The 15,652-nt window shown below is 37.9% G+C and overlaps 1 long non-coding RNA gene across 1 annotated transcript in view; it reads left to right on the top strand.

The window, feature by feature from the left end:
• LOC130573830 (uncharacterized) overlaps positions 1–15,652 on the top strand; it is a 106,041-nt gene that overhangs the window by 48,520 nt on the left and 41,869 nt on the right. Inside the window, exons 3-4 of the long non-coding RNA XR_008965364.1 lie at positions 4,128–4,183; positions 6,231–6,340. This is a non-coding gene — a long non-coding RNA (uncharacterized LOC130573830). The remainder of the gene's footprint in view (positions 1–4,127; positions 4,184–6,230; positions 6,341–15,652) is intronic.

Raw genomic sequence — 15,652 nt, 5'->3', positions numbered from 1 at the left:
GTTCACTCCTGAGAAACCACACACACAGTATAAATGTAATTGGAGTTTGAAGAAAAACAAACACACACACACACACACACACACAAAGATCAACTCAGGTCCTGTAGAGAATACTGATGTGCAGTAAATTGGAAGAATTTGATCCCTTGTTCATCCTCTCCTGTGCATTTGGTTTTATTCCCCATGTCCTTTGAGCTGTCTGTTATTTTCACATASTGCCAGGTATCAGAATACTGTACAAATATTGCAGTGCCTCACACCAAGGAGAGCACAAGAACACATGAGTGATTGATGTAATTTTGGACATATTCACAACTAAATGTCGCAAGAACAGTAAGGCTTCTGGTAAATTAGTTTGACTCTAACAAAATATTTTGTTTCTGGGAAATATGAGTAGGATGCTTTTTAAGGGCTGCATTAGCCAAGATTGCAGTGCAATGACACCAAGGCAAAGCTGTGAAGGAGGTTGTGTGTGAGCAGCTATAGGAATTCAAAGTGAGATTGACAAAGCAATCATATCGCGCATATGAAAATCGATGAGCACATTACTGAATACCAGAACGTAAGGAACAAAGAGAGGCAGAGCAGTGATTCAGTTCTTCTAGGAAATTATATCCATTATWTCAAAAATCTACACAATGGATCAGGTGAAAAAGCAAGGAATGAAACAATATGAATAGGGCTGCCTACAGCCTATGGGCCTGCTTGCATCCATAGGGTAAACTTTCAGCTATAGCATTTATATGTTATTTATGCACATTGTACTGGTGATGTCATCAGATTATTGAGCTCTTCCCAGCTGAAATTGGTTGAACGTGAAAAAATCCTTAGAAAACCTAACAAAATCCATAGTTTCCATACTCCAATACGTAAAATACRTAGTTCCCAAATCAATTGGTTTTGTTTATTAGCTGGTGTTATTGRCATAAGGTCAAATATTCAACCCACTCCTGTTATCGTTTTGATCTTTAAGAGCCTATGGACATTAGTACTCGTTACTTAATTGGAATTTTCCCTCAAGTACATTTAACAAAACATCAAGTATGAGAAACTAACAACTTGCAAGAATTTTATGGTATGCTTTGTATTTAACTGYGTGTGTTTTCCTAATAATTTCTTTTGTTATCACTGTGTCACACTCCCAAGGACAAGAATCTTAACATGTAAATGTTTTGTTATCTTCCCCCAGTCATTTTAAGAACATGAGTATGAGAAAACTCCAAAATTCCTAAAACATAAAATGAGAATAAGCAAAAATTACTAAGCACATCCCATACACAATATACCCAGAAGCTCACTTACAAGACAGGTTGATTCTCTTGCCMTGCTATTAAGGTTGGATTGTCTATTCCCTTGTGGAACAAGAAACAGGTAGGATGTTACAAATCAAAAGGAGATACATAGACAAAAAAATACAGGAATGCAAATTAAGTGYATTTCTCATCTTCTCCATGTCACAATCCCTGACACATTGCCCAACACCATTAGGAACAGATCTTGAAATTTGTAATTTCTGAGGTCTTTTGCTCAGCGATCAGAGAGAAGTAATTTTATCCACTAAAAACAGATTACTCTTTCAGTGACTGAATTAAAATTTCTGCATACAAAATACTGTATATACCTTAACTAAATATTATTCAACAGAATAATTATGGAGAGGATATCCAAACAAATAAACTAAATTCATGCCAAATCTTAAAACTAGGGAGACATGTTTTGCTTGCATATTTAATTCTGTACTGGATTTGACTTTGACAGTAAAAGAAGCATATATTATAGCTGATTAGCTTTATAAGAAAAACGACACATCTTGAAAACGTGTCCAAAATGAAAGGACTTGAACGCTTTCTGTGATTATTGATTGGCTTTATAAGTTTGGTTAGTTAAATAAATGAAGAAACTCACAGCATCTGCTGAGGAGAGGATAAACACCTTGTGAAAAACTGCTTTACCATGCACTACTTTTTCTAACCATTATGTAAGGAAAATATCTTCAAGCCTATCTTTATTATCAAGCCCTGAGGTGAAAGAAACCCTGGAAAGTCAAATGTTTTTCTCTAGCAAGGATAGCACCTTCACAGATGCTCTGTACCTATACAAACTCACATTCTTTAGTTCTTGATAAATGTGCTGTGTTTTTAAATTATGGTGTTTGGAACAGAAATAATGTGTGGATTCATCCTTTTGTCTCTCTCCAGTGGTGCTCTTTGTACTAATACAAARGAGGGATGTAAATCATGTGTAGTCAGAAACTCTGGCTACAGATATAATTACTCAAGTCTAGTTCTTCATGGTTCACAACTTCTTTTTTCAGAGATTGATTTCTAGAGTGTTTTCTTTTGCTATGTACACTAGATTACCTATGGACAGGTCTCATACTGTTGTATAAGAAGTATCAGGGCTTAAAAAAAAATTCCTGAAATAAGAAAACCCGAATTGTTGCCATCACAGGGCTATTTAGCAGTACATCTTGGCTATTCCACTAGTTCTCCCAGCCAGACTTGGTGTCTTGAACTTGTTCCCCCCTTTTCCGTTCCATAAAGGGCTTCAGTTCTGTCACTCACACCAGCAGAACATCTATTCCAGCACAGCTTTCCCTTCTCAATTATTTTTAATGTTTTTTTTCTTGTGTCTCATTATTAGAGCAGACACAAGAACAGTTGAATCAGTAGGACTGAGGGAATGGCAATGGCAATAGCAAGAATAAGGAGCACAGAGCACTGCAGGGACAGAGTTCTCTTAAAATGGTTCCCAGCTGGTCCCCTCTGGTTCTCAGTTCTCATTTCCTCTTTGGAGAAGCAAGTGTAATTTATGGCAATAATATGGCTGTTCCTCACCCAAACTCCATTACAGGGAGGAACGAACAACAGAATGATGGCTTGGGGATTCAGGCTCCTAAGGTTAGAAATCTCTGCAAACTAATTAAAGACTGGTATTAAGTAACCATCACTCATCTCTTAGACCTGTATCTAAGTTAAAGAATACTCTTCAATATTTAGTTATTAGCTCATAAGTTTAGAATACATCGGAACTGCAGAATCGATATGGGCAAATGGCAAGGAAGGTAGGGGCACAGCTGAACTGCCCAAAATTTCACCTTTCCCTGCTTGAAGGATGACACACTTTAGGCATGAAGATATTTTACTGTTCAACTATATGCCTGCAAATAATCTTGTCTAACAATGTACTTATGAAATTGCTGTGTGAAATGTTTCCCAAAAAGCCATCAGTTTGGCTGAAATCTACCTCTGAATAACACCATGGGAAAAAAAATGGGAGAGAAAAGCTCTGGTTTTGTCCTCTTTGTTCTGCATTTGTATGGGGATGAAGTAGGCTGCACTGCAGAACAGTAGTTTTGTCACAGAAGATATCTCAGCTGATAAAAAGAAATAACCTTGTCACCTTCTGTATTCTTTGCTAGAGCTAACATTATGTCTTTATGCTTCTGGTATTTTACCGTGAGACACTGAGTCAAACTTACATTTCTTTTGTCTTTTTAGTTTTTGTCCTCATCATCAGAACCTTGACCTCTAGGCCTAATGTGGGCATTGAATTAGCCATCTGCTCTCACTGGATTTTAGATATTTGCACCTTAACTAGAGACTTCAACTCAGGAGTGCAACTCTGTTCTTGCTAACACTGGTGCAAAGGAGGGATCATTAAAATACAGTCAGTGGAATTACTCTGGTAGAAGATGGGGGTAAATGGGGCTCTGGATTGTCCACAGAATTTCAGACAATTGGAAAAGATGTTGCAGTATGTCCTCCAATTACTATTAACAAAAGTGCTCTTCCCCACATAGCCATTTTTCTCAAAGTGACAATTTCTTTCGAGCTCTGCTTCCCATTTAGACTTCCACTGAATGAGGGCAAATGAGAGTGATGCTCACTTTCATCAGCCAAGCAGCATTGGAGGACTGGCCTTGCTATTACTATGCACTTACAAGCAGCTCAGAAGCAATTGCAACACACTTGGTTGTCTAATTTGAAACTCTGAAAAATAAAGAAAAGGTTTTTAAGGCTCTGTCCAGGAAGAGAAGAGCCTGTGAAGCAGCATTTAAAACTTTCAAGTGCTTTTTAGAACAAAATTCTTGATAAGATTTTTTCCCCCTCTCTTCTTTTTTCCAGCATGGTGTGTTTCTCCTGTGAGAATTCATGACAGCAAGAGATACCTTAGAGATGCGGTAAGAGCTGTGAGAAAAGGGTTTGCCCTCCTTGTTGTTGACATGCTCAGATTTTACAGCAAAAAGCAGACCTGGTTTTGGTGAGCAGGTGAAGGCGAATATTCAGCTATATAGAAATTAAACTGCACTGCAAAACAAGCTATGACCTTTGAACAGTGATCCCATATTGGCTGACAAATTAAATAATAAAATTCTGCACTGAGGTCTCTTGGTGAACTAATGAGTGAAATCCATTGGCTCTTGTCCTTTGTGTCCTTCATGGACTGGAAGAAGTTTTGCTTACAGTCCATGAGATCAGATTTGACTTGGACACTGAGAGCTAGCCCAGTGGTCAGGGTCCTAGCAGTCTACTTAAACAAAAACAATTTTCATCTCTGTAATATCCAATTTATATCCATTTACACTCCCTTATATATGCTTAGATTAAGAATGACAGAATCTAATTTAGGAAATTTTATTAATCACTTCTGAATCAAACTCTGTATCTTCATTGTAAGAGAAATTAAATAAAGAGATGTCGCGTTCATATTTATGAGGAATTTTCCTTCACCTCATAGCTTCTGGTTTATTGTTCCTTAACAGCTTCTCAAAAGAATGTGGGCCTAGAAGCTGTTTACACTGGCTACACACAGCTCTCTTTCAGTACATAAGCAGCTGCCAGCTGAGGAATACCCAGCACCAGCATTCTTGGACTGGAGTGTTTGTACTTCACCCAGTAAAGCCAAGTCCAATGAGGAGAGAATGTGCATGCAAAGGAAAGCCTTAACAGTTCATTGCAAAGTCTGTGCTTTGTCAAATTTAATGTATTTACTGGTAACGTTATGCCTGTACTTTTCTCCTTACAGGCTACTTATTGCCCATCCAGTCTTATCAGAATTCATGAAGAGTAGAGTTTGGAAAATATTATGATGGACAAATACAGTTCTAGTGCTGATACGAAGATGTGTCATTAAAGCCAAACAGCATACAAAAATTTATAGAAAGTATTCAAAAGAAAAGAAGCAAAAGAATTGTAACTGAAGCAATCTGGTTTCTAAGTGGCTTTCATTTACTTCAGCAATTGTGCTGAAAACACTGTTATGGGTTAGGTAAATAAAATTTTTTGTGTGAGAAAATATTTACTATTTGGCTTCCTGGTGGTTTAAATTCTTTTTGATAAAAATCTAATGGAAATCTGCAGTAACCTTCAGTGTCTACAGAGATTAAAGCTTTCTCATCAGGAAATCCCAAAATGCTACACAAAGAGCACAAGTAATGGTTTTGCTTTTAAGGGAATAAGTGAGAGAAAGTTTGCTCAGGCTGTACTGTTGCAGAGGCATAAAAGTGAAATATTCATCTGAAGTTGTTTGCATTTGATATTTTTCCTCTTATTCTCTTTAATAAGTTCAGTATAGCACATACATTGTTTGTGTGCTTTTTGGTTTCCTGTCAAGTTTAACCAGTATGAGTAGAGTATGTCTGTATGAATACGAAGATAATCAAGGTTTCATGAAAAAAAAAAAAAAAAAATCCATCCAGGCCTGGATGGGAAGTTTGTGCATGCTCAGGGTGCTGCACAGAGCCTTTGAGCCCTTGCCCTTCAGAGGTGGCATTTGGATGTAGCAATCTTTTCGAATTAATAGGATCCAAATGGCTGGGCAAAAGATGATGAAATTAGAAGTTTCAAAGCCGCTTCACATGAATTCTCTTTTAAATAAATGTAATTTGTGGGAGGAGAGTTTTTCAGGCATTGATTTTTTAACGCCAAAGTTAGCAAAAATACTCACATTGCCTGTTATATCTGTCTGATGGGCAGAATGGTGCTGGTAAACACACCTGACATCTTCAAATTATCACAGTGATAAGTCATTTTCTTTAAAGTATTTCTAAATATTATTTTTTGTTGAAATCATGTCTAGCTGCTCAGATGAATYTTTGAAAAATAAAGAAAAGGTTTTTTAAGCCTCAGTTCAGGCAGAAAGTTGTCTGTGCAGCAGCATTTAAAACTTTCAAGTGCTTTTTAAGACAAAATTCTTGATAAGAATTTTTCCCCTCTTCTTTTTTCCAGCATCCAGGATCTGGTGTGTTTCTCCTGTGAGAATTCACGACAGCAAGAGATACCTTAGAGCTAAGGGAAGAACTATTGCAGAGGGGTAGAAGTGAAATCTTCACATGAAGGTTCTTTGCATTTCTTGTTTTTTTCTCTTATTCTCTTAAACACATTCAGTATGGGTATTGTGCATATATATGACATACATTGTATTGCAGGAGAACCCTCTGTGAGGGAAATCAGCATTTTATTCTTAAATGTTGAAGATTTCTCATGCTGCCATTTTAGGGATGTTTTTATCAAACCTGTTCTAAGCCATGTTAACTGCCTGAAAGAATTTGATCTGATTCTGTTTACTACTGCTCAGAGAGCAGAAATGCAGAGAAAACCCTGGAATAAGACAGAAACAGACAACACTGCTGGAGTGGTTTTGTAGAATTGCTTAAGTAGATTTGTCTATTCTTTGAGGCCTCCTTAACCTTGCTTCATGTCTCCTTAATGAGACTACTGGTAAAAATTTCAGTGTGAGCCGTTCAAGTATGACAAGACTGACTGCAAACAACCTCACTAGTGCTGCAGAGCACATTTTTGATTCTCTAGTTTACCTGCTTGACTTTCTTCACTCTGTCTCCTCACAAGACTTTGACTAAATAACCTTGAGAAATGTAATTATACACTCACTATTGATTAGTAAGGATCCATATTTAATTATGCGTAACATGTTCCACTTTTAAACTTTTAGTTCTTTGTTCATCAACAGTTCATGTCAGACTGCAGCTAACTTTCAGCCACTGCTGTAATGATCTTCATGGGAAAATGAGGTTTCCCCTTTACTGAAATTGCTTAAGGAACAGAGTTACTTCCTGCTCCTCTATCTGCATGCAAGCTGTCATCCTTCCTTTGGTGCAGGAGTGTGACCAGTCATTCCTCCTTGAAGGATCCTATTTGTAATTTTTGCAAGGAAAACAGTTTTGCTGAGGCAGTTCTTTGAGGTCTTTGCTTTGAATCTGTACTGCAGTCTCGAGGGACCATGTCAGTTAAATTTGGACCTATGGCTGTAACAGTTTCTTTATTTTTAGTTCACGAAAACTGTTAAATAATAGTGGCATAAGAATATGTACTTGAGCAAACCTAAAGTTTTCTCTAACCTGTTTCTATTTACTGAATAAAAAAAGTATTTACAGTAGAGTGGGAACATGTAATTAAAAACTCCTGAACTTCAGCACACTAAAAACTGACTTTGCAGGCAGTCTCCTTAGAAGTAATACGTGGTGATTTGCTTCCTATTTAATAAGGAAACCTGCTCAAAATAAAGCTTACTTTACAGTATTCTTCTTAAGTAGGAGCATAATTGAATCTTACTTCCAGAGAAAATCTACTCTATGAGCATTAGATTGCAATTCTTGCTTCTGAATCTGCATCTCCCTGTGGGTGGGGTTTGTGTTTTTGTGGTTAGTTCAGTGAAGAACAAAACCAGAAGACTTTAGTCTCTATATCTGGTTTATATATGCTCTGAATTGGAAGAATTGCCATGACAGCAACGCACATCATTGTGGTACTTCCAAAAGCCAGACCTATCTTACTGCAGTTCTGCACTGGGAGCTTCTGCATAGACCTTCTCCAGTCCCAAACACGGGCTAATTGCTACTGATAATTCAGGGTCAACTTTAGAAGCCTCAAACTTGGTGCTAAGGGAATGAACTTGGAATGAAAGGAAATTTAAAATTCTCTCCCCAGTGATCACCTCCATCTTCTTGCTGAAGTATCTTCTACCGACTTCATATAGAGTGCTGATATTCAATGGGGCATCCATGAATCCAGCCTGCTTTTAATGCTGCCATGTCATGTTCCTCGTTATCTCTTGGGATTTTTTATTTGCTACCAAGGCAGTGCATAGGCGAGTAAAAGGAGAATGAATGTGTCCTCAGAAGACACCATTATAAAATCCTTCCCTGTGCAGAAATTGTGGCATGAAAATGCACCGATGAGCTCATTGCCTAGTGGGGCTATTTCTGGGATGTTTACCCTCACCTCTTCCTCAGAGCTGTGCCTACTGTAAGCAGCCAGATTTGAAGGTTTTGCTTAAATAGCAGTGCAGTGTTAAGCAGCGGAAGCATTTTCCTTTGAACGTGGCTGTCCTCCAAGAGAAAGGAGTTATGAGTAGTTCATTTGTACAATAAAGCCAGTTGTTAATATGCTCTGGGAGCTGTTTGGATCCAAGATGTTAAAAGTGCAGGAACGTTATAACTGGAAAGTGCTTTTAATGGCAAATGATCTGTATGAAGTAATGAAAAGAGAGAGATTGCAAGGGAAGGGTAAAGATCAGGTTCAAAAGCATCTCAGGATAACTCATGGGGTTACAGCAGAGATTTACACACAGTAGTTTCATGGGGTCCTGTTTGTGTTGAGATCATCCCTGGTGAGATATAGGATTATATAGGGTGTGAATCTGCCATAACTGAACTGACAATGAGATATACATCCTCTAGTTGACTAGAGGTACAATAATAAAGAGGTACAATAATATCTCATTATAAAAATAACAATTTATAAAACTCAGAATCACTTATAGCTTTCCTTCACGTTGAGCAAGAAAATAACGAGAAAAACAGGAGTAATCCTAAAGCTTGTTCATTCTCTGAGCAAGAAGTAGGTCTCCAAATCTTCCAGGCTGTCTGATCAACAGCAAAAAAAAAAAAAAAAAAAATCACCACTGTGAAAACCTGTTTTAAAAAAATACAGTAACTGTATTTACTGTACAAATGCTACTGAGTTTTAAAAGCTCTTCAGACAAAAGGCAGAAGAAATCTTCCATTTTGTTGTACTACTGGCTAGCTCTGGTGCATCCTGCAGACTGTTTCTGCCTATTTTCCATCTGATAAAACCATCATGATGAATTGTGTTGTGTAGTTCTATAAATGATAACACCCCTCAAACAAACATGATCATTTGTGGAACTATAGAAAGGTGTACAAGGTGACGGTGGCAAGACTGATAGGAGAACAATTTTGTTCTCAGAAGTTCACTCTTAGGATTTACAAAATAGCCTCTGTGAGCTGAGACAGAAAATAAGATTAGAATTTATCTGAAAATTACATCCAAGGTGTCTCTTTCATACTTCTGTTTTTTTTTCATGAAAGCTTGTTGGCGTATCGTTTTAGTTTTTTGCATTTGTGAAGGAGGAGAAAGTGAGCAGGGAATTACCTAATATATTCCTAGACAATTACATTCCTGTTAAATGATTTGTAAATATTCCAGTAAACAATGTTTGCATCAGGTAGAGAGCTCTGGTAGTTGATTCAAAAGTTGATTAYGGAAAGTACAGTTTCCAATCTATTTCTTAGAGCCATGACAATAAAAATTAAATCCCTTCTTTAGTAAAAATATGAACAATAGCTATATTTGATACTTTGATCTCAAAGCACAAATTGCACTGTACAGAAAATATGCCATCCATCCATCCATCCATCCATCCATCCATCCATCCATCCATCCATCCATCCATCCATCCATCCATCCACCATCCATCCCTGCCTTCTCTTAGTTCCTGCATTTCTTTTGTTATATGTATTATTTGTATGTCAGAAATATCCTGCACCCAAGTTTTTTAAAAGACTGAAAAGTCATTAAAAACATGATTCTTGCACGGAGCTATTTTAGATTCTTAAATTTCAAATGCCATTCTCTCCACCTCTCCTCCCCCAAAAATAAAGATAAAAAACAAAATCAGCAAAAACCTGACAACTGAGACCCAATGTTTTTCTTCACAATATATGCATGCATATATAAATAAGAAGTGAGTTAGATTAATATTACATCTGACTCTACTATTATGTGCATGTAGTTGCATCTCAAACTGCCAGTTTGCAGACCATTGTGGCTATATTGCAGGTGATGCTTAGCCACTGCTTTTCTGTAAATTTAGCATGTAAAATTACTGTAGAAATCCTACACACTCCTCTACTGTGTTGTTTGTATTTTCAATTAGAAAGCAGTAACTGCTGCCTAAATGATAATGTCAACCATTCAGCTGGTGCTTAAGTAACTAAATAACTATTCAGTGTTGCTGTGATAACAGTGATATGCTGGTGTACACATTAACAGAAGTAGGTACCTTGTAAAGTACATTCCTCATGAAGTATATATTTGGCAAGAATACATACAAAACCTACACTCCTTTTCTTTTTGTTTTTAAGTTAAGTGTTCTTGAATTAGATAATGGAGCAAATCAAACAGATGCATGAAATAAAGAATTTTGAATGACAGAGAGGGGTTAAAATTAGTACAATTCAGTGCAGTTGGATTTGGACTCTTGAATAACATCTGGGCTGACAGTCACAAATGTGAGATTGTGGCTTAGCTTTCAAAAAAATTGTCTTCCTTGGTCAGTCTGTCAAATCTCTGAGACAGAGGAAGTAACTTCTGGCAGCAACGCATGTGAAAACAACAGTTTCAGATTCCATGTCWTTTWAAAACATTTYTSWGACTTTTACTAGATCCACAAAAAGGTTAAGTACTAGAGGAAATCACAGTGAGTCTCCTCACTGATGTTTGTCTTTGGCTGTTCTGCTTCAGCCACCCATTAGATTAATGCACACAGAAGCACTTTCTAACAAGTCCCAGATAAGAGCTCCATTTTTTCACATTAATACAAGAAGGAGGATTATCAGAATGTGACCTTCATCTGCTGTGAAGTTGCATGGATAAATATGTCTACGAGATAAGGAAACTGTAGCCAAATTGTGTTATTTTTTAACTAGATCTGCCAGGTAAATAAGGCACAGTTATGCTCCCCCACAATTCATGTTGTATATTATATTATATGGTCTCATCATCAAGGCCTCAGAAAGTCTTTGGACAGCTCATGTCTGATACRCTAGAAAAACTGAAAAAATTTGATCAAGGCACCAGCTCTTCTACACTCAGTCCATTATGGAAAACCTCAGAGCTAAAGAAATCACCTCAAATGGATTGCTGCTGGYTACAGGAAGTAGCAACTACTCTGCAGGGATCATCTCTTGGTCCCTCTTTTGAGCAGCACTGATGCCTGGGAACCCTGACAGTCCTTGACTTCGGAGGGAACTTTTACATTTGAAATAGCATTGCCTCATGAAAAAAGTCATGAGGAAATAAGGTAGGGATATGGGGAAATTGAGTAGAAAAAACTTCAAATGTTACAAGGGCAAGACTTTTTTTTTTTTTTTTTTTCAGGTAGGCATTTACTCTTGGATAATGTTGCAAAGAGAATGAGACTGGAATAGGAGAAAGATATGTAGGAAAAGCTTTTGTTAGCCCAGGCAATAGAAGAAAGATGTGAAGGAACTCTGGTTCCTGTAACAGTTCAGCAAAAGTTAAAGCCGTGGTTTACATCCCTGAACCGTATTTCATTACATTTTCATGAAGAATGCTGTTTATTTTGATAGGCAATACCTGTATAAAAAATTAGTTTGGACTTGGACTGTGGAAAGAAAATACTGTGCACACCTCTCAGCACATTATGTGAGTGGACCAGAAGCCCTCACATAAATATGAAGGCATAAAGAAGACAAAATTAGGTTCTTGGAATGAAAAGTAGGAAATACTGATAGGATATTTAATTCTTTTAATCTGCTAAGCTGAAATAACTGAAGGATATAAGCCTGAGAATTTTGTGGCACAATTGAGTAGGAAAGAATTAGTTTTGTCAAGTTTAATATGCCTGGGAGCTTCATATTAYTCAGATGATGTCAAATGCAGAGCAAACAACATAAATGCTGAGCTGTGAGAAACTCTGTGTGAATAAATATGTGCCTATCATGCTTTAGACATAAAATATTCATATATTTCAATGCTAATTCTTCCCTGACTGGACTGCTTCCTGAAAGAAAAAAAAAAAAGTCACAGAAAATCACTGGATACAGCTTATACTTAATATTATTGGTAAAAACAGTGGTTAGAAACACCCAGCAGCCCTTTTTWAAACTCCATTCTCTTTTAATTGTGAACTTTCACATTACAGGGTAATAATTAGAGAAGCAGACCTAGCATGGGGGTAAACAGCATTTTTTCTGCATCATTGCCCARTAGTGTGGAGCTGGTTGGGATTCAAGTCCAGACCGCGAATCRTCGGTGTCTCAGAAGCGGCTACGGATTAACATTTAATAAAGAATAGGTCAGCTATGACCAGCTTTAATTGAAAAGGGACAGCCAGGGATAATTTTAGATCTACCACCATGGTTTCTTGCCTGTTTGAAGGAAAGAAGARCTCTCACTTCCTAAGTACCCTTACTGCTGATAGAAAGAGCCCAGCATTTTCAATCCTTCTGATCAGACACAGGGGCAATACTAAACCAAAAATTGTGTTCAAATACTACTTTTATTGGACATTTTGGTCATACCCAGCACCATGGACGGAGAGAGACAGCTCACCTGTTTGAATGGCAAGTCTGAAGACAGGCAGCAATTGTAATCAATGCACAAGCATTGCTACTCCATCCCACTGCCAGTAAGCACATAAACAATGCAACAAACTGTTCCTGTCCCTCTGCTTCTACAGCTGTACCTTAGGAACATAATATTTAGGGACAAATAATRGTCTTTAAACTTGTGAGGTGCTGTGATAACAGACTGGGGCTACAAACATATCTGTAAAGAGATAGGTGCTCCAAAGCAATCTCTTCCTGGGGAAAACAGCAGGCACCTTATTGACACAGCGATTACAGAGCACTGCTCAAGCCTGCCAGCACTTGATTTTATGTCTGCTGGGTTCCTCTGCCATGGTTTTAGTTCACACCTGCCTTGGCTAGCTCAGTTTTCTCCTCCATGGCATTCCCAAACAGCACATCCCTGGGGCCTCACTCACCTTCACCCACCTTGCCTCTCTTATGAGCTCCCTATTTTATTTATTTACTTGAATGCTACACAGAATGTGCCCTGGGATATTTTACTGGGTATTTTCTTTTCCAATCATCATCCTTATTTTCYATACTTCTCTCATATCTGAATTTGCATTCTGTGTCTGTACAACTCACCACTTGTGGTTCCTGATGCACTTTTTTTGCACAGTTCCTGACATCTGAAACTGATTCGGGGGAGTTCTTGGACTCATGAASTCTCAGTTCTCTTCCAAATCTCAGCTGAAGGTCCAACTTCTAGCACCGGACTGTATCTCTTATTTTCTCATAGTATTTTTTTTTTTGTTAGAAACCCATCAATTTTGCATCRAAGTGCATATATTATTTAGGAATACCTAAGGTATTTTTAAAATGTTATAGAAAATAAGGCTTAATTTTGTTGGCCAGATTCTTCTTATTAGCATCAACTGGAAAAAAAAAAAAATCTGTAAATTTCCACAAAGTTACACAAGTACACTCTGGAGACAGTGAAAGCGAGGAGGACACAGTATTTTATAAGACTTGACAGCCATCCTAGGTACTGTGGCATGCACCAGAAGCTGCTCACCTGCATTGTGGCTGCTTTAGATGAGCAGCAAGCTGTGTGAACCTGTGGTTCAGGGCCAGGAAATCCACATGGTAGGGAAAAGAAAGTCTTATTATAAGAAACATACCAGGTGAGGGCTTCTGTGGCACAAACCTGGGGCACAAATTTAGAATTTTAGTTATTKTCCTCAAGAAATAATCCTCTTTTAGCCCCTGATATTTCATTCTCTGCAGCTTATTGGTAAAAAACACTACTAATCTCATATGCATAGAAGGAGCRGTAGCCTGTGCTTATCTTGCATCCTTTATCACTTTAGATATGTATAGAACCTCCAAAGCCATGGGCCCAGCAGAGCTGCWGTAAGGCTTTGAAATAACTTTAAGTTACTGACATCAAATGAGTTTTTCATGCTCCTGCTCTGAGGCTGAGTCAAAAAACAGAATACATGTGGTGCCCCCAGAGATTGTGTCACTGGCGAAGAAGTCAGGCATTGCTAATTACAGAAGTGCCTTACTGTGTCCTTTGGCTGAAGTAACTAAGGGACTGATCCAARGAGACCACAGGAATCAGTGGGATTTTTCTTCCATTTACTTCTGTAGCCCTTGGGTCAGGAGTTTGTTACYAAGTTCCAAAACCTGCTTAAATACACCTCAAGTTTCTGTTGGTCTCATAAACTCTATCAATTGTTCCCAGATGCACTGGGAAAAAAAATAATTTTCCTTTTCTGTGAGATTTCAAATACAAACATATGAAAAGTCCGTGGAGAGTTGGCTTGACTTTTGTCCTAGAAACTGCAGACCAGCCATGCATAACCTTTCTTGAATAGAAAAAATAGCAATAATTCAAATTGATTTGGATGTGAGTGCAGTCAAAAGGACTGAAACCCAGCTGAAAATACCCTGGCTTGGAAGGAGTTTCAAACACCACTGAGAAGAGAAATAAGGAAAGCAGAGAGTAGAACTATGAACAAGAAATTGCAAAATGAAATTGAAACTAGGAAAGAAAGCTAAAAAATCTTCACCTGAATTCTGTTTTCATTTGCACCTTATGTATTTCCTTTGTTATGACGTCCTCTTCTCTTGGAGGTTTTGAATCCCTTTCTCTTGTAGRGCCATTGGTTTCAGGAAGGGTGTTGCTGTTTTGCTTCAATGCCACTGCAAAGTGTGTCAGTACATCAGAGACTGTGAGATGACTGCATGTGGTCTGAAAGGACATGCCTGAGTTTCTCACAGTCTTCAGGAAAAACAACTATGAATGATATTTGCATGTCTGCTCCTATATTAGCCTTTTCCTTGTGATGTGCCAGGAAGGAGACAATTTTTATTATACARTCAAGTGGGGCTCTGGCATTTCCTAGCTCAGTAAGAGATGTTTCCTAATGAACTTCCAAACAGCCTCAAGATTCTGATCCTGAACAYTGACAAGAGAGAGGGGGCAGGTTTRTTAGAGTGACACTAGATGGAAAAGAATTTACACTTAATATTAAGAAAAATTAAACTAAATATCACTACCCATTAGAAGGRAAGAGTTTCCCTCAGAATGTGCTAAAAGACCCATTGCTTGAGATTACTGAGAAGCAGTGGAAGTGAAGTGTAAGAGGCAAGCTTGCCTTGGTGGAAGGAAGAGATCAGTGCTTATTTGAAAGTGTTAACACAGTGATATATATTTGGAAACCAACAACAGCCTAGCTTCAGCTGCCTGTCACACATGTAGGATGGGTGCTAGATAAAAGTGACACGGATTAAAAAGAAAAAAAAAAAAAAGAAGAAGAAGAGAAGAGTTTAAGTATGAGACACACAGGCACTGTGTTCCACTCTTCCAAGAAAAGGTCCAGGAGACAGAAGAATCAGTTGAGATTTTGTCAGAGGCACTTGTTTCTGGGGTTTAATGATGCCTGGCTTCCAAACTTACTTCAGGAAAGTTAAAAAGGAGGGAGGGAGGAAGGAAGGAAAGGAAAGGAAAGGAAAGGAAAGGAAAGGAAAGGAAAGGAAAGGAAAGGAAAGGAAAGGAAAGGAAAGGAA

This window comes from Malurus melanocephalus, unplaced genomic scaffold, assembly GCF_030028575.1.
Source record: "Malurus melanocephalus ecotype Western Australia unplaced genomic scaffold, MMel_1.1 scaffold_68, whole genome shotgun sequence".
NCBI classification, from domain to species: Eukaryota; Metazoa; Chordata; class Aves; order Passeriformes; family Maluridae; genus Malurus; species Malurus melanocephalus.
The sequence above is the reverse complement of the archived record's forward strand: the minus strand, read 5'-3'. Positions and strand labels throughout refer to the sequence as shown.